Source organism: Triticum dicoccoides, chromosome 2A, assembly GCF_002162155.2.
Source record: "Triticum dicoccoides isolate Atlit2015 ecotype Zavitan chromosome 2A, WEW_v2.0, whole genome shotgun sequence".
Classification (NCBI taxonomy): Eukaryota; Viridiplantae; Streptophyta; class Magnoliopsida; order Poales; family Poaceae; genus Triticum; species Triticum dicoccoides.
In genome coordinates, this window is record NC_041382.1 from 539,641,732 (window position 1) to 539,663,939 (window position 22,208).

Here is a 22,208-nt window from a genome sequence, read left to right on the forward strand (position 1 = left end):
GATAAACAGCTCAAGGACTTGGTGGAAATGCTAGGTCCCTGAAAATAGCTTTACCAAGTGCCTCACTTTGCAAGCTTGTGCTAGTCACCACACACATCACAAAAATACATGGATTGCACCTCTGGAAAGATGACAAAACCCTTAACAAAACATATGTAGAACTCATGGGCATATCATGCACACAATAATCATGGCAAAAATGACAAATATCTAAACGGAGTAGCAGATCTGGCAATTATCTCAAGTAGCACTCTTCTAACAGCATTTCGGGCACCAAGATGAACTCAAATGAAAATGATGCAATGGAATGAAATGATGTGCTCTCTGGGATGAACATTTTGATATGCTACACGCCCAAAACGGAGCTACGGACGCAAAGTTACGGCATGATGAACATGGGTACTTGAAACTAAAAAAAACACGGGGACTTAGTAGAATTTTGACCTCCGGATCTAGGGTTTGACCCGGGCACGCAAAACGAGGCGGTGGTGCTGCTCGCCGGAGATGACGAAGACGGCGGCCGGCGAGGTCGGGGTCGCCGGATCCGGTCGCTCCTCGACCGGATCTGGCCGGAGGAGGGAGGCACCGGCGGGGGCGGCGCGCTGCGGCGGTTTGCGCGGCGGCGGCGGCGGCGGGGACCCGCGGTGGCGCGGCGGCCGGTGGACGCCAGGCGGCGGCGGCTCGTGCGCCGGCGCGGAGAAGGAGGCGGCGGGCGGTGCGCTCGGGCGGCGGGGAGGCACCCTGGCGCGGCGGCGGCGGCAGATGACTTCGGGCCGCGGGGGCCCCGGCTGGGCCGAGCGGGCCGGCGGGGATGTGGTCACGGGGGCGCCATGTGGCAGCTCCCGGTTGGTCCGGGCGAGCGGCGGACAGTGTCTGGCGCCGGGCGGACGTGTCCGGCGCGCGGAGGAAGGGGGAGACTAGGGTTTCGCCCGAATTTTTGGAGGAGTGCACATATTTATAGGTAAAGGGAGCTAGGAGAGTCCAAATGAGGTGCAGTTTTCGGCCACGCGATCATGATCGAACGCTCTAGATGATGGAGCAGGTTTAGGTGGGTTTTGGGCCAAATTGGAGGGGCGTTGGGCTGCAACACACACGAGGCCTTCTCGGTCCCTCGGTTAACCGTTGGAGTATTAAATGAAGTCCAAATGGTACGAAACTTGACAGGCAGTCTACCGGTAGTAAACCAAGGCCGCTTGGCAAGTCTCGGTCCAATCCGGAAATGTTTAATCCTCACACACGAAAGAAAGGGTAGAAATGACCACCGGAGGAGAACGAAGCGCCGGAATGCAAAACGGACAACGGGAAAAATGCTCGAATGCATGAGATGAACACGTATGCAAATGCAATGCACATGAGGACATGATATGAGATGCATGACAATGATAACAACACACGGAGACAAAAACCCGAACCCGAGAAAATAAAATAACTTAACGCCGGAAACGGCAAGAGTTGGAGTACAAATTGGGAAAGTCATATCCGGGGTGTTACAACACTCCACCACTACGAAAGGATCTCGTCCCAAGATCTAGGACTGAAAGAACGCCGGGTACTCAGAACGGAGGTGATCCTCGCATTCCTAGGTAGCTTCACGGTCGGAATGATGTGACCACTTGACTTTGAGAAATTTGATTGACTTATTGCGAGTCTTGCGTTCAGTCTCTTCAAGAATAGCAACTGGGTGCTCACGATAAGAGAGATATTCTTGGAGCTCAATGTCCTCGAAGTTGATGGTGCGGTCAGGCGTCTTGAAGCACTTTCGAAGCTGAGAGACATGGAACACGTCATGAACATTTGCAAAGTTTGAAGGAAGCTCGAGTTGATAAGGCTTAAGAATCAGACTGTTGCAATAAGCCTTTCTACTCAATGCGTCAGCAATCACATTGGCCTTGCCTGGAGTATACTCGATACTCGGATTATACTCTTGAATCATTTCGACCCATCGAGTTTGCCTGAGATTAAGATTAGGCTGAGTGAAGATGTACTTGAGACTCTTGTGATCAGTGAAAATGTCCACCTTTCTTCCCAATAAGAGATGTGTCCAAGTCAAAAGAGCATGGACAACTGCCGCCAACTCGAGATCATGAGTGGGGTAGTTCTTCTCATTGGGCTTTGACTGGCGAGAGGTATAAGCAACAACTTTCTTCTCTTGCATCAATACTGCGCCAAGACCTTGGAGAGAGGCATCACAAAAGACCTCGCACGGCTTGGATTCATCAGGAGGAGTTAGAACTGGAGCAGTGATCAATTTCTCTTTCAAAGTGTTGAAAGCAATGTCACACTCCGGAGACCAAACGTACTTGACGTTCTTCTGGAGAAGATTAGAGAGAGGCTTCGCGATCTTAGAAAAGTTTTCAACGAATCTTCGGCAATAGCTTGCGAGACCGAGGAAGCTACGGAGTTGCTTCACGTTCTGAGGAGGTTCCCAATTCACAATTGCAGACACCTTCTCAGGATTCACGGCAATGCCCTTGGCAGAGATGATATGACCAAGATAAAGAACCTCATCGAGCCAAAATTCACACTTGGAGAACTTGGCGTAGAACTGGTGTTCCCTCAACTTATCAAGCACCAAACGCAAATGCTTGGCATGATCTTCCTTGTTCTTCGAGAAAACCAGAATGTCGTCGAGATAGACCAAAACGAAGTCATTGGTGTAGGCGTTGAACATGAAGTTCATCATGCGAGAGAAAGTCGGAGGAGCGTTGACGAGGCCAAAAGACATGACAATGTATTCATATGAACCATAGCTTGTCCTGAAAGCCGTCTTTGGAACATCTTGCTCACGGATTCGAATCTGGTGATAACCCATACGGAGATCAAGCTTGGAGAATACTTGGGCACCTTTGAGTTGTTCGAACAACTCGTTGATATTGGGAAGTGTCTATTTGTTCTTGATGGTCTTCTTGTTCAATGGGCTGTAATCAACACAAAGTCGGTCCGTTCCATCCTTCTTCTTCACAAAAAGAACACCACAACCCAACGGAGAAGAACTAGGCCAGATGAGACCCATTCTCTCTTGAATATCGAGTTGCTTCTTCAGCTCCTTCAACTCTTCTGGTCCGAGCTTGTATGGACGCTTGCACACAGGTTCCGTGCCAGGCTCAAGATGAATAACGAATTCAACTGGCCGGTGCGGAGGCATTCCTGGAAGCTCTTCTGGAAAGACGTCTTGATATTCGCAAACGACTGGAATTTGCGAGATAGCATCCTGTTCACCCTTCTCATTGAGAGAAAAACAGACGGATGGTATCATCACGAGCGGCGAAGACAATTACATCCTCAGACGAATGAGTCAATTGAATCTGTCTGGCTGCACAATCAAGCTGAGCCTTGTGCTTAGAAATCCAATCCATTCCGAGAATAAGATCAATATTCGAGTTGCCAAGAACCATTGGGGAAGAAAGAAACTTGTAGTCGCCCAAGGTGATAGTAACATCTGGCACCTCCAGACTTGCACTCAAACATTTGCCAGGAGAAATGATATCCATTTGTTTACCCAAATGAGACGAAACGAACTCATGCTTGGTAAAAAATGGCTTTGACATGAAACAATGCGATGCACCAGTGTCAAAAAGAACTTTTGCGGGAATATCATTAACAGGAAGGTTACCCATGATGACATCTGACGAATCCTCTGCCTGAGCTGCATTCATCAAGTTTATAATTATGGAGCACCCTTGCTTGAGTCAATCGAGCTCTACTTTTGCTACTTTGTGAATCTGGGCAGACTATCTACTTGTTAGCGATTTTGCCGATGATGTTGTAGTTGATCCGTGCATGCTATGCTATTGTTCTTGCCATGTCTAGCTTGCATTTTGTGTATTCTTGATAGGTGTATGCTTAGATTATCATGACTTGCTCCGTAGTGAGTGCATCGAGCTCGTAAATATGCCTACTTGATATCTGTTTTCAGCATGCTCCAGTTTTCATTAAGTCTGAGAACTGATTATGTTTTTGCCATGTTCACATGCTTGCAATTGTATTTCCTGATCCCTTTTGGCTCAAGGTCACTAAGGAACTTTTGTTAAGCTCTTTGAGTAGCTCCATGCCATGCTTTACTTTGCCATGTTCAGGTCTTGTGGCATGTAGTTTTGTTGCTCCGAAGAGTGCTACCTGATCTGAAATTCCAGACAAGTGTTAATTTCACCAAGTCTGAAATCTGTTTGCCATATGCATTTTTGCCATGCTTGTTTGAAACTGTTAATGGATGATTTGGCCGTAGCTCAGTGCTAGACTTTTGTTAAGCATCTTGAATGCATCCCTGCCATGTATTTTGTTGTCATGTTTGGGTGCTGTAGCTCGTTCATCTCATTGCATTTAGATGGCAACTTGCTGTAAATCGCAGACCGTGGTCATATTTGAATCGCTTGCCATTTCCAAACCGTAACTCCGATTCCGGCGTTCGTTGTATCGTTTTCAAGCGATTTCATCTCATCTTTCAAGTGGCACACTTGGATTCCCAAGTTGAGGCCAGGATCATGCGTTCCTTGTCAATCTTGCATATTGCATCCCGCATAGCATACCATCTTTGCATCATTTTGTTTGTTCCTTGCACGTGGTTGATTGTGTCCTTGTTGCTTGTTTGTCTTGTTTGGGTAGAGCCGGGAGACAAGTTCGCTAACGAGGAGCCTATTGAGTTTGCTTTCGAGGATCCAGTCAACTCTGACAACTGTGCAAGCAAGATGACCATACCCTCGAAATCACTACTATCTTTGCTTTGCGAGATTGCTCGCTCTTTTGCTATGCCAATGCTACGATGCCTACCACTTGCTTTCAAGCCTCCCAAATTGCCATGTCAAACCTCTAACCCACCATGTCCTAGCAAATCGTTGATTGGCTATGTTACTGCTTTGCTCAGCCCCTCTTATAGCGTTGCTAGTTGCAGGTGAAGATTGAAGGTTGTTCCTTGTTGGAACATTTATTTACTTGTTGGGATATCATTATATTGCCATGTTATCTTAATGCATCTATATACTTGGAAAAGGGTGGAAGGCTCGGCCTCTCGCCTAGTGTTTTGTTCCACTCTTGCCGCCCTAGTTTCCATCATATCGGTGTTATGTTCCCGGATTTTGCGTTCCTTACGCGGTTGGGTTATAATGGGAACCCCTTGATAGTTCGCCTTGATTAAAGCTTTTCCAGCAATGCCCAACATTGTTTTACCATTTGCCACCTAGCCTCTTTTCCCTTGGGTTTCCGGAGCCCGAGGGTCATCTTATTTTAAACCCCCCCGGGCCAGTGCTCCTCTAAGTGTTGGTCCGAACCAGGCAGCCTGCGGGGCCACCTCGGGGAAACTCGAGGGTTGGTTTTACTCGTAGCTTGACCTATCTGAGTGTGCCTTGAGAACGAGATATGTGCAGCTCCTATTGGGATTTGTCGGCACATTCGGGCGGTGTTGATGGTCTTGTTTTAACCTGTCGAAGTGTCTTGAAGAACCGAGGTACCGAGTCTGATCGCAACGTCTTGGGAGGAGGCCTATTCCTTCATTGACCGTGAGAGCTTGTCATGGGCTAAGTTGGGACTCCCCTGCAGGGATTTGAACTTTCGAAAGCCTCGCCCGCGGTTATGGGAGATGGGAATTTGTTAATGTCCGGTTGTAGATAACTTGAACCTTAGTTTAATTAAAATGAATCAACTGAGTGTGTTGCCGTGATGGCCTCTTCTCGGCGGAGTCCGGGAAGTGGACACGGTGTTGGAGTAATGCTTGCGCAGGTTGTTCTCTAGTTTCTCGCTCGCGCTTTGCCTCCTCTTCTCGCTCTCTTTTGCGAACAGGATAGCCACCATATTTGCTAGTCGCTTGCTGCATCTCCACATATTTACCTTGCCTTGCCTATAAGCTTAAATAGTCTTAATCGCGAGGGTGCGAGATTGCTGAGTCCCTGTGGCTCATAGATTACTATTACACCAGATGCAGGGCCTGATGATTCCGCTCCAGGTGACGCCCTCGAGCTCAAGTGGGAGTTCGACGAGGACTCTCAACGTTACTATGTTTCCTTTCCCGATGATCAGTAGTGGTGCCCAGTTGGGGGTGATCGGGACCGTGTCGCATGTTGGGTTATCTTTTATATTGGCGCCGTAGTCGGGCCATGAGTGTTTGGATGATGTAATGTTATTTATGTACTTGATTGACGTGGCGAGTGTAAGCCAACTATGTTATCTCCCCTTTTATTATCTATATTACATGGGATGTTGTGAAGATTGCCTAACTTGCGACATATGCCTTCAATGATTATGTCTCTAAGTCGTGCCTCGACACGTGGGAGCTATAGTCGCATCGAGGGTGTGACAAGTTGGTATCAGAGCCTTCGCCGACCTTAGGAGCCCCATTGCTTAATCATTTTAGCAGCCGAGTTGTGTCTAGAAAAATGTTTTCAGTCATTTAGGAATTATATATCAGAGAGTTTAGGAATTCTTTTTACTTCCCAGTCTCCTCATCGCTCTGGTAAGGCATCCTGACGTAGAGTTTTGTCTCTTCTCTTCTCAAAGTTCACTAAATTTTTTTAGGATCACGCGGGTATCTTGGAATCGTTCTGATGGTTTTATGACGAGAACATTGTCTTGGTGCCTCCTGTCAGGGGTTTTGTGGAAGTGTCCCGTGGAGTTGAGCTCTGAGGTGTTGTCATCATAATTTTATCGTTGCAGTTCTAGAATACCTGAGTTTAGTACGCCGACATCGAAAATCTCTTTAATGCAGTTCGTTGGTGAGATAACCTCGACGCCACCCAGTACTGGGGCGGGAGTTCGGGAGTATCGCCAAAACTTGTATAACAGATGCTTTTCAAAGGTTGAGGTAGATGGTTTCCGAAGTTTTTCTCGGTTATGTGTTGAAGGATGGATACAGCTGGATGTAGGATTTGCTAGATTTGGGTGAGATATTATGCTTCCCCTGTATCCCCAACACCTGATTGCATAACCGGAAAGGTTCGGGAGTTTCATAGGTGGGAATTCTAGTAGCTCTAGTTCTTCTTCCATGGATATTGGTTTGAGATTGGGATTTCTTACCGATTATTCATTCTTGATCCGTACCTTGTTGATTTATTTCTCTACCTTAATTCTAAGTGGCTTCTCAATTTATGGATATGTGACCATTTCAAGTGGAATGCATTCGTTCATTCTGTTCGGATGTGAAGACTATATGTTGCAATTTTCATTCCGTTGGATTCACCTTCTTTTGTCTATCAATGTGCTAATGGATGTCAACCTCTTCAGGATGGCTCCTCCAACACGCACGACTCTTAATCCTGATCCGCCACCACCTCCCCCTCCTCCGGAGGCATGGCAAGCTGTGATGGCCACAACCAATGCAAACACATAGTTGATCATGCAAATTCTTCAAGAGCGCAATCAAGGCAACCAAGGGAACCAAGGCAACAATCAGAATCATTTTGCTAGACTCAACCAGTTCCTTGCTAATGGGCCAAAGACTTTCAACAATTGTGTTGAGGCAACTGATGCTGACGATTGGCTTGTGGATCTGTGCAAGCATTTCGAGTGCAGTAACGTCAGGCCTGAGGACTTCGTCAAGTTCGCTTCTTTCCAACTCAAAGATCAAGCTGCAGAATGGTTCCAGCAGTACAAGGATTCCAGAGGTGGACGTGTTATCACTTGGGATGAATTCCGTCAAGATTTCAGAGCTCATCATATTCCTCAGAGCGTGGTTGAAAGCAAGCGTGAGGAATTCCGCAACCTGAAGCAAGGCTCTTTGTCTGTCTATGACTACAACAAGTTGTTCCAGAAGCTCGCCCGCTTTGCTAAGCAGGACGTACCTGATGAGAAGAGCATGATATACCAGTTCAGGGGTGGTCTTAGAGAAGAAATTCAGCTAGCTCTTGTTCTCTTTGAGCCCTTGAGATACGATGAGTTCTACAACATGGCATTGAAGCAAGAGGCCGCTCAACTGAGGTGTGATGCTTCCAAGAAGCGAGTCAGAGATGTTACTCCTTCTACCTCTACTCAAGTGGCCAAGCAGCAGAAGTATTGGCTTCCTCCTCCTCCGTTCTGTCAGCCGTATCAGCAGAAGAGCAAAGGTGGCAGTGGTTCTTCCCACCCACCCAACCCTGGCTTTCAGAACAAGACTTCGTCTCAAGCTCCAAGATCGAGTGCTCCGTATCACCGTCCGCTTTCAGAGGTCACGTGCAACAAGTGCCAACAGAAGGGTCACTATGCCAACAAGTGTTTCAACCAGAGGCGTCTTCCTCCTCCTCCTCCTGTGAGATCGGCAAGTACAGCTGTGGTCAAGCATAACCCCAAGCACGCCAAGGTCAACTTGATGAATGCAGCTCAGGCAGAGGATTCGTCAGATATCATCATGGGTAACCTTCCTGTTAATGATATTCCCGCAAAAGTTCTTTTTGACACTGGTGCATCGCATTGTTTCTTGTCAAAGTCATTTCTTACCAAGCATGAGTTCGTTTCGTCTCATTTGGGTAAACAAATGGATATCGTTTCTCCTGGCAAACGTTTGAGCGCAAGTCTGGAGGTGCCAGATGTTACTATCACCTTGGGCGACTACAAGTTTCTTTCTTCCCCAATGGTTCTTGGCAACTCGGATATTGATCTTATTCTCGGAATGGATTGGATTTCTAAGCACAAGGCTCAGCTTGATTGTGCAGCTAGACAGATTCAATTGACTCATTCGTCTGAGGATGTAATCGTCTTTGCCGCTCGTGATGATACCATCCATCTGTTTTCTCTCAATGAGAAGGGTGAACTGGATGCTATCTCGCAAATTCCAGTCGTTTGCGAATATCAAGACATCTTTCCAGAAGAGCTTCCAGGAATGCCTCCGCACCGGCCAGTTGAATTCGTTATTGATCTTGAGCCTAGCACGGAACCTGTGTGCAAGCGTCCTTACAAGCTCGGACCAGAAGAGTTGAAGGAGATGAAGAAGCAACTCGATATTCAAGAGAGAATGGGTCTCATCTGGCCTAGTTCTTCTCCGTGGGGTTATGGTGTTCTTTTTGTGAAGAAGAAGGATGGAATGGACCGACTTTGTGTTGATTACCGCCCATTGAACAAGAAGACCATCAAGAACAAATACCCACTTCCCAATATCAACGAGCTGTTCGAACAACTCAAAGGTGCCCAAGTATTCTCCAAGCTTGATCTCCGTATGGGTTATCACCAGATTCGGATCCGTGAGCAAGATATTCCAAAGACGACTTTCAGGACAAGCTATGGTTCATATGAATACACTGTCATGTCTTTTGGCCTCGTCAACGCTCCTCCGACTTTCTCGAGCATGATGAACTTCATCTTCAACGCCTACACCAATGACTTCGTTTTGGTCTATCTCGACGACATTCTGGTTTTCTCGAAGAACAAGGAAGATCATGCCAAGCATTTGCATTTAGTGCTTGATAAGTTGACGGAACACCAGTTCTATGCCAAGTTCTCCAAGTGTGAATTTTGGCTCGATGAGGTTCTTTATCTTGGTCATATCATCTCGGCCAAGGGCATTGCCGTGAATCCTGAGAAGGTGTCTGCAATTGTGAATTGGCAACCTCCTCAGAATGTGAAGCAACTCCGTAGCTTCCTCGGTCTCGCAAGCTATTGCCGAAGATTCGTTGAAAACTTTTCTAAGATCGCGAAGCCTCTCTCTAATCTTCTCCAGAAGCACGTCAAGTACGTTTGGTCTCCGGAGTGTGACATTGCTTTCAACACTTTGAAAGAGATATTGATCACTGCTCCAGTTCTGACTCCGCCTGATGAATCCAAGCCGTACGAGGTCTTTTGTGATGCCTCTCTCCAAGGTCTTGGCGCAGTATTGATGCAAGAGAAGAAAGTTGTTGCTTATACATCTCGCCAGTTAAAGCCCAATGAGAAGAACTACCCCACTCATGATCTCGAGTTGGCGGCAGTTGTGCATGCTCTTTTGACTTTGAGACATCTCTTATTGGGAAGAAAGGTGGACATTTTCACTGATCACAAGAGTCTCAAGTACATCTTCACTCAGCCTAATCTCAACCTCAGGCAAACTCGATGGGTCGAAATGATTCAAGAGTATAATCCGAGTATCGAGTATACTCCAGGCAAGGCCAATGTGATTGCTGACGCATTGAGTAGAAAGGCTTATTGCAACAGTCTGATTCTTAAGCCTTATCAACCCGAGCTTTGTGAAGCTTTCCGCAAACTTAATCTGCAAATTGTTCCTCAAGGTTTCCTCGCCAACCTTCAAGTCTCTCCTACCTTGGAAGATCAGATTCGCCAAGCTCAGCTTCTTGCTGCCATGGTGAAAAAGGTGAAGATTGGGATTGCCAAGAGTCAGCCCAAGTACAAGTGCTACCGCCTTGACGACAAGGATACTCTCTTCTTCGAGGATCGTATTGTTGTACCCAAAGGTGACCTCCGTAAAGTGACCATGAACGAGGCTCACAATTCTCTCCTCTCCGTCCACCATGGGAGCACGAAGATGTATCAGGACCTCAAGCAGGCTTATTGGTGGACTCGAATGAAGCGCGAGATTGCTCAATTCGTGAATGAATGTGATGTCTGCAAAAGAGTGAAGGCAGAACACCAAAGGCCAGCTAGTCTCCTCCAACCTCTTGCCATTCCAGAATGGAAGTTTGACCACATTGAGATGGACTTCGTGACTGGGTTTCCAAAGTCCAAGCGTGGCAATGATGCTATATTCGTTGTCATCGACAAACTCACTAAAGTGGCTCACTTTCTGCCTATCAAAGAGTCAATCACTGCAGCTCATTTTGCGGAACTCTATACCTCTCGGATTGTCTCTCTGCATGGTATTCCTCAGGTGATCTCTTCAGACCGTGGCAGCATCTTTACATCCAAGTTTTGGGATTCTTTTCAGAAGGCCATGTGCACCAACATCCGCTTCAGCACAGCTTTCCATCCTCAAACTAGCGGTCAAGTCGAGCGTGTCAACCAGATTCTTGAAGATATGCTCAGGGCTTGTGTGATCTCCTTCGGCATGAAGTGGGAGGATTTTCTTCCTTATGCTGAATTCTCCTACAACAACAGTTTTCAAGCAAGTTCGGGCAAGGCCCCATTTGAAATTCTGTATGGCAGGAAGTGCCGTACCCCTCTCAACTAGTCTGAAACCGGTGAACGTCAGCTTTTGGGTAATGACTTAATCACAGAGGCCGAGGAAATGTGCAAAGTCATTCGAGATAACCTCAAAGCAGCCCAATCCCGCCAGAAGAGCTACTATGATAGTAAGCACCATGATTTGGCTTTCGAGATCGGAGATCATGTTTACCTCCGCGTCTCTCCTATGAAAGGTACTCGTCGCTTCGGTTTCAAAGGGAAGCTTGCCCCCAGATACGTGGGACCTTTCAAGATTGTCAGCAAGAGAGGCGACCTCGCCTATCAACTCGAGCTTCCTTCAAACTTTGCAAATGTTCATGACGTGTTCCATGTCTCTCAGCTTCGAAAGTGCTTCAAGATGCCTGACCGCACCGTCAACTTCGAGGACATTGAGCTCCAAGAAGATCTCTCTTATCATGAGCACCCAGTTGCTATTCTTGAAGAGACTGAACGCAAGACTCGCAATAAGTCAATCAAATTTATCAAAGTCAAGTGGTCACATCATTCCGACCGTGAAGCTACCTGGGAACGCGAGGATCACCTCCGTTCTGAGTACCCGGCGTTCTTTCAGTCCTAGATCTCGGGACGAGATCCTTTCGTAGTGGTGGAGTGTTGTAACACCCGGGATATGACTTTCCCAATTTGTACTCAACTCTTGCCGTTTCCGGCGTTAAGTTATTTTATTTTCTCGGGTTCGGGTTTTTGTCTCCGTGTGTTGTTATCGTTGTCATGTATCTCATATCATGTCATCATGTGCATTGCATTTGCATACGTGTTCATCTCATGCATTCGAGCATTTTTTTCCCGTTGTCCGTTTTGTATTCCGGTGCTTCGTTCTCCTCCGGTGGTCATTTCTACCCTTTCTTTTGTGTTTGAGGATTAAACATTTCCGGATTGGACCGAGACTTGCCAAGCGGCCTTGGTTTACTACCGGTAGACCGCCTGTCAAGTTTCGTACCATTTGGACTTCGTTTGATACTCCAACGGTTAATCGAGGGACCGAGAAGGCCTCGTGTGTGTTGCAGCCCAACGCCCCTCCAATTTGGCCCAAAACCCACCTAAACCTACTCCATCATCTAGAGCGTTCGATCACGATCGCGTGGCCGAAAACCGCACCTCATTTGGACTCTCCTAGCTCCCTCTACCTATAAATATGTGTTCTCCTCCAAAAATTCGGGCGAAACCCAAGTCTCCCCCTTCCTCCGCGCGCCGGACACGTCCGCCCGGCTCCGGACACTGTCCGCCGCTCGCCCGGACCAACCGGGAGCTGCCACGTGGCGCCCCCGTGACCACATCCCCATCGGCCTGCTCGGCCCAGCCGGGGCCCCCGCGGCCCGAAGCCATTCGCCGCCGCCGCCACGCCAGGGCGCCTCCCTGCCACCCGAGCGCACCGCCCGCCGCCTCCTTCTTCACGCCGGCCGCCGCGCCACCACGGGTCCCCGCCGCCACCGCCGCCGCGTAAACCGCTGCAGCGCGCCGCCCCCGCCGGCGCCTCCCTCCTCCGGCCAGATCCGGTCGAGGAGCGACCGGATCCGGTGACCCCGACCTCGCCGGCCGCCGTCTTCGTCATCTCCGGCGAGCAGCGCCACCGCCTCGTTTTGCGTCCCCGGGTCAAACCCTAGATCCGGAGGTCGAAATTCTACTAAGTCCCCGTGTTTTTTCAGTTTCAAGTGCCCATATTCATCGTGCCGTAACTTTGCGTCCGTAGCTCCGTTTTGGGCGTGTAGCATATCAAAATGTTCATATCAAAGAGAACATAATTTCATTCCATTGCATCATTTTCATTTGAGTTCATCTTGATGCCCGAAATGCTGTTAGAAGAGTGCTACTTGAGATAATTGCCAGATCTGCTACTCCGTTTAGATATTTGTCATTTTTGCCATGATTATTGTGTGCATGATATGCCCATGAGTTCTACATATGTTTTGTTAAGGGTTTTGTCATCTTTCCAGAGGTGCAACCCATGCATTTTTGTCATGTGTGTGGTGACTAGCACAAGCTTGCAAAGTGAGGCACTTGGTAAAGCTGATTTCAGGAACTTAGCATTTCCACTAAGTCCTTGAGCTGTTTATCTCATATGGTCATATGTTCATGTTGTTTCCTAGTGATCCGTGCCTCTTTTGAGGATGATCAGTAAGGATGTTTTGTTATTCTTATAGTGCTCTATCCATCCATGCCTTTGTTTGCAATTATGGAGCACCCTACCTTGAGTCAATCGAGCACTACTTTTGCTACTTTGTCAATCTGGGCAGACTGTCTACTTGTTCGCAATTTTGCCGATGATGTTGTAGTTGATCCGTGCATGCTATGCTATTGTTCTTGCCATGTCTAGCTTGAATTTTGTGTATTCTTGATGGGTGTATGCTTAGATTATCATGACTTGCTCCGTAGTGAGTGCATCGAGCTCGTAAACATGCCTACTTGATATCTGTTTCAGCATGCTCCAGTTTTCACTAAGTCTGTGATCTGCTTATGTTTTTGCCATGTTCACATGCTTGCAATTGTATTTTCTGATCCCTTTTGGCTCAAGGTCACTAAGGGACTTGTGTTAAGATCTTTGAGTATCTCCATGCCATGTTCAGGTCCTGTAGCATGTAGTTTTGTTGCTCTGAAGATTGCTACCTGATCTGAAATTGCAGACAAGTGTTGATTTCACTAAGTCTGAAATCTGTTTGTCATATGCATTTTTGCCATGCTTGTTCGAACCTGTTAATGGATGATTTGGTCGTAGCTCAGTGCTAGACTTTTGTTAAGCATCTTGAATGCATCCCTGCCATTATTTTGTTGTCATGTTTGGGTGCTGTAGCTCGTTCATCTCATTGCATTTAGATGGCAACTTGCTGTAAATCGCAGACCGTGGTCATATTTGAATCGCTTGCCGTTTCCAAACCGTAACTCCGATTCCGGTGTTCGTTGTATCGTTTTCAAGCAATTTCATCTCATATTTCCAGTGGCACACTTGGATTCCCAAGTTGAGGCCAGGATCATGTGTTCCTTGTCAATCTTGCATATTGCATCCTGCATTGCATCCCGCATAGCATACCATCTTTGCATCATTTTGTTTGTTCCTTGCACGTGGTTGATTGTGTCCTTGTTGCTTGTTTGTCTTGTTTGGGTAGAGCCGGGAGACGAGTTCGCTAACGAGGAGCCCGTTGAGTTTTCTTTCAAGGATCCAGTCAACTCTGACAACTGTGCAGGCAAGATGATCATACCCTCGAAATCACTACTATCTTTGCTTTGCTAGATTGCTCGGTCTTTTGCTATGCCAATGCGACGATGCCTACCACTTGCTTTCAAGCCTCCCAAATTGCCATGTCAAACCTCTAACCCACCATGTCCTAGCAAACCGTTGATTGGCTATGTTACCGCTTTGCTCAGCCCCTCTTATAGCGTTGCTAGTTGCAGGTAAAGATTGAAGGATGTTCCTTGTTGGAACATTTATTTACTTGTTGGGATATCATTATATTGCCATGTTATCTTAATGCATCTATATACTTGGAAAAGGGTGGAAGGCTCGGCCTCTCACCTAGTGTTTTGTTCCACTCTTGCCGCCCTAGTTTCCGTCATATCGGTGTTATGTTCCCGGATTTTGCGTTCCTTAGACGGTTGGGTTATAATGGGAACCCCTTGATAGTTCGCCTTGATTAAAACTTTTCCAGCAATGCCCAACCTTGGTTTTACCATTTGCCACCTAGCCTCTTTTCCCTTGGGTTTCCGGAGCCCGAGGGTCATCTTATTTTAAACCCCCCCGGGCCAGTGCTCCTCTGAGTGTTGGTCCGAACCAGGCAGCTTGCAGGGCCACCTCGGGGAAACTCGAGGGTTGGTTTTACTCGTAGCTTGACCTATCTGAGTGTGCCCTGAGAACGAGATATGTGCAGCTCCTATCGGGATTTGTCGGCACATTCGGGCGGTGTTGCTGGTCTTGTTTTAACCTATCGAAGTGTCTTGAAGAACCGAGATACCGAGTCTAATCGAAATGTCTTGGGAGGAGGTCTATTCCTTCATTGACCGTGAGAGCTTGTCATGGGCTAAGTTGGGACTCCCTTGCAGGGATTTGAACTTTCGAAAGCCGCGCCCACGGTTATGGGCAGATGGGAATTTGTTAATGTCCGGTTGTAGATAACTTGAACCTTAATTTAATTAAAATGAATCAACTGAGTGTGTTGCCGTGATGGCCTCTTCTCGGCGGAGTCCGGGAAGTGGACACGGTGTTGGAGTAATGCTTGCGCAGGTTGTTCTCTAGTTTCTCGCCCGTGCTTTGCCTCCTCTTCTCGATCTCTTTTGCGAACAGGATAGCCACCATATTTTGCTAGTCGCTTGCTGCAGCTCCACATATATTTGTACCTTGCCTTACCTATAAGCTTAAATAGTCTTGATCGCGAGGGTGCGAGATTGCTGAGTCCCTGTGTCTCACAGATTACTATTACACCAGATGCAGGGCCCGATGATTCCGCTCCAGGAGACGTGCTTGAGCTCAAGTGGGAGTTCGACGAGGACTCTCAACGTTACTATGTTTCTTTTCCTGATGATCAGTAGTGGTGCCCAGTTGGGGTTGATCGGGACCGTGTCGCATGTTGGGTTCTCTTTTATTTTGGCGCCGTAGTCGGGCCATGAGTGTTTGAATGATGTAATGTTATTTATGTACTTGATTGACGTGGCGAGTGTAAGCCAACTATGTTATCTCCCCTTTTATCATCTATATTACATGGGATGTTGTGAAGATTACCTAACTTGCGACATATGCCTTCAATGCGATTATGCCTCTAAGTCGTGCCTCGACACGTGGGAGATATAGTCGCATCGAGGGTGTTACACCTACTCATGCAATGTTTGAGGGTTGAAACTAATGCATAAAAACAGGGTAAAAGGGGTATGATCAAAGTGTTACTTGCCTTGTTGACGATCTGCAAAACCTAGAGATTCGTAGAAGCACGCTTCACACTCCGGGAATTCTATCGCAAACAAACAATAGCATACATAAGAACTCAAGCAAAGATGCACGGGTAGAACTCAAATAACAAGATCTAACCAGAAAGTTCAACTAAAGAACTCCGGTTTGCAAAAAGAATCAAATCAAACGGAGCAACGAAACTCAAACTACAAAAGAAACAAGATCCTTTACTAATCTGGAATAAAGTCAAATTTTACAATACCAAAATCTTCTTCAAGTTGGTTAAACAGAAAGAGGACTTCAAGATGAAGATCTAGGTGCTTGTTTCACCTGATTTGGATAAACGAGCGAAAAGATAAACTAAAACGAAGATTAGGGCAGAAATCACAATAAAAAATAATCGCGAAAAACCCTGGCAAATAAAATGAGATGAACAGGCTAATGAACGAATGTTCGCTGGCTGCGGCTAACTAATGAACAACATTCTTTAAAACGAACGTACGGACGAACGTCCGTTATTTAACTAAACCGAAAGAAAAACGAAAACGATCTAAGAAAAAAAATGAATCTAGGGTTTACTAAAAAACCGATTGTTTTTCTGAGAAAAAACCGAAACGAAGGCAGAGGCGGTTTCTACCTCCGGCGAGTGGCAGCGGCGGCGGGATCGGTAGCGGCTCCGTCGGGCGGGCGGTCGGTGGCGGCAGCGCGACGGGGAGACGACGACGTCAGACGGCGGCGTCGCGAAGTGGCGGCGGCGCGGGTTTCGAGGCAGGGCGCTAGGGTTTTGTGGCGGGGGCTGGCACAGCTCGGGGCTTCGGGCCTCGCCCTTTATAGGACGGCCAGGCGGTGTCCGGGTCGGGCACGACCCGTTAGGTCGATGCATTTAAAAAAAAAATCCTGACGCGGAAAAACGAACAAAAGAAATACTAAACGGAGTCAAAAAATCCTGAAATAAATTTTCACGGTCCTCTAATAATATTGTGGACAAAGTGAACATTTATTTTGGCCTCTAATGCAATATTGAAAAACGCATATTTTTCCTTATTCAAATAAAATAGCAATAAAAATCCAAAAGAAAATATTTATTTGATTTTAATATTTTCCTCCAATATTCCCTTTATTTTGGAGAAGTCATATTATCCCCTCTCTTATATTTTAATATGAAATATTTTCGGAGAGAAAAATAATTAAAACCAAAGTGATCCTTATTTCGATATTTGATAAAATTCAAATATGAAAAACGTGAAATCCCCAACTCTCTCCGTGGGTCCTTGAGTTGCTTAGAATTTCGAGGATCGCAAAGCAACAATGGAGTAAAAATAGGATATGCATGAATGACCTATGTATAACATTCCAAATTGAAACTTTGGGATGTTACAAACCTACCCCCTTAAGATGAATCTCGTCCTCGAGATTCGGGTTGGCTAGAAAATAGGTGTGGGTGGTCTTTGCGTAGATCATCCTCTCGTTCCCAGATGGCTTCATCCTTGGTATGGTGGCTCCACTGAACTTTGCAAAACTTGATAACCTTGCTGCGAGTAACTCGGCTGGCAAACTCGAGAATCTTGACTGGCTTCTCCTCATATGTCAAATCACTATCCAACTGAATTGCTTCTAGGGGCACTGTATCTCTCAGGGGTATATCGGCCATCTCTGCATGGCACTTCTTCAACTTGGAAACGTGAAACACATCATGAACTCCTGACAGTCCTTCGGTTAACTCCAACTTGTAGGCAACCTCTCCCATGCGTTCCAAAATACTGTATGGTCCTACAAATCTCGGGGCTAACTTTCCCTTAACTCCAAAACGTTTAACTCCTCGTAGTGGTGACACACGGAGATATGCTCTGTCTCCGATTTCATAGACTACCTCCTTACATTTTTAGTCTGCATAGCTCTTCTGCCTAGACTGAGCTACCTTCAGTCTATCTCGAATTAGCTTAACATTTTCTTCGGACTCCTTAATCAAATCTGGTCCAAACAACTAACGGTCTCCAACTTCATCCCACATCAACGGTGTTCTGCACCTCCTTCCATACAAGGCTTCGAAAGATGACATCTTCAAACTGGCCTGGTAGCTGTTATTCTATGAGAACTCCGCGTAGGGCAAATTATCATCCCAACTAGATCCATAATCTAGCGCACAAGCTCTCAACATGTCCTCCAGAATCTGATTGACTCTCTCGCTTTGTCCATCTGTCTGCGGATGAAAAGCTGTACTGAACACTAGCCTAGTACCCAAAGTCTGGTGCAGCTGGTGCCAACACTTTGAAGAAATTGCGTTCCTCTATCTGATACGATGGTCCTCGGTACTCCATGCAGACATACGATCCTAGTCATATATATCTTGGCCAACTTCGCACTGGTATAAGTGGTCTTCACGGGGATAAAGTGAGATACTTTGGTCAAGCGATCCACTACTACCCAGATAGAATCATATCCCGCTCGGGTCCTGGGTAATCCGGTGATAAAATCCATGCCAAGCTTGTCCCACTTCCATTCGGGTATCGGCATAGGCTGTAGTAATCCTGCTGGCTTCTGATGTTCTGCCTTCACTCTCTGATATACATCACATACGGCTACATACTCAGCAATATCCTTCTTCATTCCTTTCCACCAGAAACGCTCCTTTAAGTCCAAATACATCTTGGTGTTTCCGGGGTGTATCGAGTATGGTGAGTCATGTGCCTCCTGTAGTATTAACTTCCTGATCTCTGCATTATTAGGCACATAAACACGGTCCTCGAACCACAAGGTGTCGTGCTCGTCCTCACGAAAACCTTTGGCTTTTCCTTCACTCATCTTCTCCTTTATCTCCGCAATTTCCTTGTCATCCTTCTGAGCTTCATGAATCTTTCCCAACAATGTAGATTGAACTTCCATCGCTGCAACAAAACCTCTAGGAACAAATCTCCAAACGAAGCTCCCTAAGATCTTCTGCTAACTCCTTTGGCAATCCTCAACTTATGAGGGTATTGACATAACTCTTCCGGCTCAAAGCGTCTGCTACGACATTGGCCTTTCCTGGATGATAGTGCAGCTTCATATCATAATCCTTTATAAGCTCCAACCATCTCCTCTGCCTGAGGTTCAGCTCCTTCTGAGTAAAAATGTAGTTCGAACTCTTGTGATTTGTGTACACATCACAATGGTTTCCAATAAGGAAATGTATCCAGGTCTTGAGCGCATGCACTACAGCTGCTAACTCCAAATCATGGGTGGCATAATTCAACTCATGCGGTAGAAGTTGATGTGAGGCATACGAAACAACTCTTTCGTCTTGCATAAGTACTCCTCCAAGTTCTAAGCGAGAGGCGTCGCAATACACTTGGAAATCCTTGCGTATATCTGGCAGAATCAGCACTTGGGCCGTAGTCAAATGTCTCTTCAACTCCTGGAAACTTGCTTCACATTCTTCAGTCCAATGGAACTTGGTGTCCTTCTTCAACAACGTCATCATGGGCTTCGCAATCTTAGAAAAATTCTCAATGAATCTCCGGTAATATCCCGCAAGTCCAAGAAAACTGCGGATCTCTCCAACTAAGGTGGGTGCCAACCACTTAGTGACTGACTGAACCTTGGTAGGGTCTACTACTATACCCTCTCCTGATATAACATGTCCAAGGAATCCAACTTCCTTCAACCAAAACTCACATTTGTTGAACTTGACGTATACCTTGTGTTCCCTGAGCTTCTCGAGAACTAAGCGCAAGTGCTCCTTATGCTCCTCTTCATTCTTCGGGTACACCAAAATGTCATCAATGAACACCACGAAAAATTTATCCAAGAACTCCATGAACACCTTGTTCATCATACTCATGAAATAGCCAGGGGCGTTAGTCAATCCGAATGACATAACCATATACTCATACAACCCGTACCTGGTGGTGAAAGCTGTCTTAGGTATATATTTTTCTCGAATCTTCAGCTGGTGGTATCCTGATCGAAGATCGATTTTGGAAAAGACTTTTGCTCCTTGCAGCTGGTCAAATAGATCATTGATCATCAGCAGTGGGTACTTGTTCTTGATCGTTACTTCATTCAATGCCCGATAATCAACAACCATTCTCAGATACTTATCCTTCTTCTCAACCAAGAGCATTGGGGCTCCCCATGGTGATGAACTTCGTCGAATGTAACCTTTCTCCAATAACTCCTTAATCTGTTTCCTAATCTCCTCTAGATCATTTGCGGGCATCCGATATGGTCTCTTTGATATTGGTCCGGTGCCTGGCAGTAACTCTATCAAAAATTCAATATCTTCATTTGCCGGCATACCTGGTAGTTCCTCTGGAAATACATCTGGAAAATCCTTCACTACAAGCACTTCCTCCTGTACAACTCCCGAGAGGGAATTTACGTGAGTACTCTTAGGAGTATACCTGGATACATACTTAATCCTTGTCCCTTCCAGTATGGTGAGCAGAATTGACTTATTGGCGCAATCGATGTTTCCTCCATACATCGATACCCAATCCATACCGAGTATCACATCCAATCCTTGGGATTCCAAAATTATCAAGTCTGAGGGGAAAACATGCCTACCTATGGTCAATGGCATCTGAAAACATCCCTGACTTGCCATATACTCTGCTCCTGGTGAGCTTACTAACATAGGTGTCCTAAGTACTTTAGTGGGCAACTTATATTTATCCACGAATCCCCTTGAAATGTATGAATGTGATGCACCGGTATAAAAAAGAACTACTACAGTAAATGACTTAACCAAAAACTTACCGATAACTGCATCTGGCTGCTCCTCAATCTCCTCCACGTTCATGTGGTTCACTTGTCCCTTGTTGAAAGGGTTGGGCTTCTTCCCAGAGCTTCCATTGCCATTTCCATTCTTTGCTTCAGAACACTCAGTGGCGTAGTGTCCAGTCTTCCCGCACTTCAAACAAGTGATGTGACTTAAATCCTTCTTGGCGGGCGTGCTTGGGTTAGAGCGGTTCTGGTTGCTTCCTACTCCACTCCCATTTACATTCCTAGGGTCATGGTGGTTATGCGGAATTCCTCCATTGTGGTTATGGACTCCATGGCTATGAGTAAATCCTCCCGAGTTAGGGGTGAAACGGGGTTTTTGCTGAGCTCCTGCATTGTACTTTCCTTGCCCATACTTCCTCTTGCGGCTCTCAATCTGGTGCTGCTTCCCTTCAATCATAAGAGCCTTATCTACGAACTCCTGGTAGTTTTTGAATGTTGCCACCATCAACTACATACTCATCTCATCGTTCAGCCCTTCCATATACTTCTCTTGTTTCGCGACATCGGTGGCCACGTCATTTGGGGCATAACGAGCCAGCTTGCTAAAATCCTCCACGTACTGCCCTACAGTACAGTTGCCCTGGCGTAAGTTGCGAAACTCACGGTTCTTCATATTCATAGCTCTAGTTGAGACATGAGCAGTGCGGAATGCTTGCTGAAACTGCTCCCAAGTAACATTGGCTATGGAGAAAGTGGCTGTGTAATTTTCCCACCATGCGGCTGCAGGTCCATCCAATTGGTGTGCGGCAAAACGCACCTTCTCAGCATCTGTGCAACCGGCAGTGGTTAGCTCCCTTCCAATCCTGCGTAGCCAGTCATCCGCAACTATGGGCTCGGTGCTACAGGAAAACACCGGTGGTTGTAACCTCAGAAAACGGTTTGTCAACTGGAGGTTGTAGCGACCAGACCTCAAACGGTCCAATCTCTGTGCTCAGGTGTCATCCCTGGATCAGTAATGCTGACACCACACAGTACTTGAAGGATTTATAACAGAGTAGCAATCACACACTTATTACATCGAGTGTCTCAAGAGAGAGCTTATTACAATAAATATGGCTTAAGGCCATCTAATAACGATAACAGCGGAAGGCTTGGAAGATAAGTGAGTCCATCAACTCCAACGGCATCACTAAGTATAGAACCACGACCTAAAAGCACCTTAATCGTCGTCTGAAAAGTCTGCAACATGAACGTTGCAGCCCGAAACGGGTCAGCACATGGAATATGCTGGCAATGTAACACATAGAGAGTAATGGAATGAAATAGGCTATACTATATGCATATTTGGCTGGTGGAAAGCTCTATGGTTACAGTTTTTGCGTAAAGCCAATTTTTCCCTACTGCAAAGGAATAAATTTTGTTTAACTATCATGGTAGTTGTTAAACATTGAGAATGGTTGACAGCATTCTCAATCCCAATTAAGCATCATCATTAAACAAAACCCGGCAAATTAATTTTAGAGTAACATGATGCGATTCACATGATAATCCAAGTACTAGATACTCA